The sequence below is a fragment of the Rutidosis leptorrhynchoides genome, chromosome 6 (genome assembly GCF_046630445.1).
Source record: "Rutidosis leptorrhynchoides isolate AG116_Rl617_1_P2 chromosome 6, CSIRO_AGI_Rlap_v1, whole genome shotgun sequence".
Taxonomy (NCBI): Eukaryota; Viridiplantae; Streptophyta; class Magnoliopsida; order Asterales; family Asteraceae; genus Rutidosis; species Rutidosis leptorrhynchoides.
In genome coordinates, this window is record NC_092338.1 from 103,639,093 (window position 1) to 103,642,665 (window position 3,573).

A 3,573-nucleotide genomic window follows, 5' to 3' on the forward strand; every position below is an offset into this window, starting at 1 on the left:
GAATTTGTGAGTCTTCCCCAAAGATATTATTTTCGTCATCGGATAGGTTAATGACTGAAACGCCATCTGAAGATTCTGATTCGGAGTCGCTGAATGTGATAATAAGTTTCGATCCCGACATCTATCACATAACAACTAACCCATTAGTACTACAAAATATTTACATATAAATTTTAACCAACAATGATAAGCAATGGTTTTTAAATCAGACCCGGTCAAAGTCCAGACTTACTAATGTATCCTAACGACTTATCAGTTAGACACACTAATGCAAACCTGGTTCGCTAAGACCACCGCTCTGATACCACATGTCATAACCCGTCCTTAACCATAAGAACGAGTTAGATAACGTATGATTTCATTGCGAGGTATTGACCTCTATATGCGACATTTTTAAAAGAACAACTGCATTTATTTTACATTACAAACCATAATTCTTATGTTAATACAAGCTTTAGACAATATAAAGATGATTATCGTTTAGCGATAATCTTAGACTTACAAACTTTACATGTGATGATAACAATACGATTTCTAGCATATTTTACATTACAATTCCTCGGATATGCAGTTTTATTTTTGACACAAATATGCATACTCAAGATCTTGCTTAAATTCAACATGTTGCAGCGGAACCTTTTAGTTATCACCTGAGAATAGACATGTTTAAAACGTCAACATAAAGTTGGTGAGATATAGGTTTAATGCCGGCAGCGATATAAATATAGACCACAAGATTTCATATGTAAACATTTTAATAAGAATATTCTAAGTGGTTGAGCACTTGGTAACCATACTTAACATTTAATCACGTCGCATATTCCCTTTATTATGAAATCTTACTACACCGTACCAAGTGTAGTTACGAAACGAAGTACTGTGCAACCGTTGAATACTGGTCGTCCAGTCCGGTTGGGGTTGTCAGGCCCGATAGATCTATCAACAGGATTCGCGTTTACAATACCGCTGTAAATAATAGTTACCAAGCTACAGGGAAGTATGCCAGTGGTACAACTCAACGTAGAATATATTTTTCAGTTACTTGTGTCCATATCGTAAAACATAAAATACATGTATTCTCATCCCGAAATATTTAGAGTTTAAAAGTGGGACTATATACTCACTTTTGTCTTGAAGATATGTAATTTCGACTTGGTCTCCGATTGATATCACGAACCTATAATATATCAATACCTTTTCTTTTTAAAACAATCGTCACATATATATATACTTATTATACTTTTAATACTTTTAATAATTTCTTAGTCCGTAGTTAGCAGTCCGATGTTAGTAATTCAATTTTAATGGTTCATTTTTAGGTGTTTAATAAACCCCCAATGAAATAAATAAAACCCCCATCGTATATGTATTGGTCGAGATTAATCTTGACCCACGGTACCGGTGTTGTCAAATGACGTGTTGCGTACATAAAGTACCGGTGTTGTCAAATGACGTGTTGCGTACAATCATGGGATCTTATGATTAATCTTCTCGTATTGTTTACGGGTGATCCTGAACCATATAAAATTAAATTATGAGTACATATATATAAAATATCATGTTATTTTAAAAAGATGTGATTTATTTAATTTTCTCCAATTATTTTCGTAGCTAAACTAGTCTTAGATATCCGATCTCGTTTTGGTCATAGTTTCTTCGTTACAACTCCGTTTTCGTTGATTCAACTTGCCACTTCCTTGGATCGAGTCCCTCTTTAAGACTATGAACTGTAAATACCTTAGTTTGTATTCGAAATCACAGGTCATAGGTCAAACTTTAGTGAAATTTATGAAGTTGATCATTTTCCATCATGTAAACAACCTTAAATGATTATTTTTCTAAAAATACTTATACTTTGAGTTAAATCATGAAATTTTTATGTGTTAACATATTCATAGTAAATATCAATTTTCCAGAAAATAAGCCTCCAATTCAAAGTTTAAGATGGTTTTTAATTATCCAACCCAAAACAGCCCCCGGTTGCACTCCGACGTCGTAAAAACAGTTTTTAAGATGTTCTTTGAAAAACCAAGTTATACCTTGTTAAATTAGCATATATTTAAGTTATATTACAGGTCTTGAAGTATTTTAAAAGTTAAGTTAAAAGGATCTATTTAGTTTGCAAACAAGTTTGAAAACATTCAAACTATGTTCTTGTTGTTAAAATTTTATACCACAAAATAAGATAGCTATATATATATGAATCGAATAAGGTTATGAACAAAGTTACTACCTCAAGTTACTTGGACAAGATTGCTGTAAAAGAGGAGTAAGAACCTAGAACCAAAAGGGTGATGGAATTGGATGAAAGATTGGAAGTAAACTTGTGTTCTTGGAAGGATTCTTGAAGTGTTTTTGTAAGAGTTTTCTTATGGTGATTAAGTGATGTTTTTATGGCTAGATCTTCATGGATATTAGCTGAATGGTTATGGAGGTTAAGGCTCTTAAAAGTATGTGTGTTTTAGTTAAAGGAAATGTGTAGTAAAATGAAAATGGAATGGAGTATAAATGGTGGTGTAAAAGGTGTATAAGTTTGTAATTTTGTGAAAAAATCTTTTAATCATGTGAAATTGTCATACTAGATAACAAAAGTAGTTACCTTATACATAAGGCATTGAACAAGGGCTGGTTGGTGGTGATTTGATGTGTATATACCAATAGTAAATACGTATAGAGGTTAGGTATGATACGAGTACATGTACTCTAGATATACGTATAGAAATCTTGTGAAAAATGGAATGAGAATTCAAATATAGCTATCTTTTGTGAATATACTTATATTGTTTTATGTATTTAAGTCCTTAAAAGTGATTAAATACATTACTTATACGATATATGTATAAACATTATAGGTCATAAGTATTTATGTCAAATAACGTTACGTATGGTTATCGTTTTGAAAACTTAGGTTAGTAGTTTCAAAATATACTTGTAACTTATTGTTATTAATACAAAATGAGGTATTAAAACATTCTTAGATCATGTTAAATATGTATATATACATATATATACACAAACGTATAATTATCATATATTATATAGTTCGTGATATCATCGGTCAAACTAGACGGTCAAACGTTGTGTAAAACTCTTTTCAAAAACATAAATCTCAACAATTTGGATTGCTTGTCATGTTGGTAAGGTTTAATTTATGTAAATATTAATCTTATAAGTATAGAATGATCGAAAAAGTGCGGGTCATTACAGGCGGCGAGTGGCAAAGATGGTGGTCGGGGTGTGGCGGAGATGGTGGTCTGGTGGTGGCGGAGGTGGTGGTCAGGTGGTGGTGGTGGTGTATAGAAGTGGTGGTTCATGAAATTTAAGAAGCTTTTTTAGGAAGAAAAGTTAAAAAGAGAAAATGGGTGGATTTTCCAACGTTAATTATTAATAATTATTATTATTAATACATGTGATTACACGAATGTATGTTATTACATTTACATGTTGCCATGATTGCTCGTACTTGACTTTAAATGCCCGAAACGTCTTTGTGACACGCGTACATTACACGAATAATATTTTCAGATATTATTTACATTCATGATTAAGTTTTATTAATCATTTTAATTAACT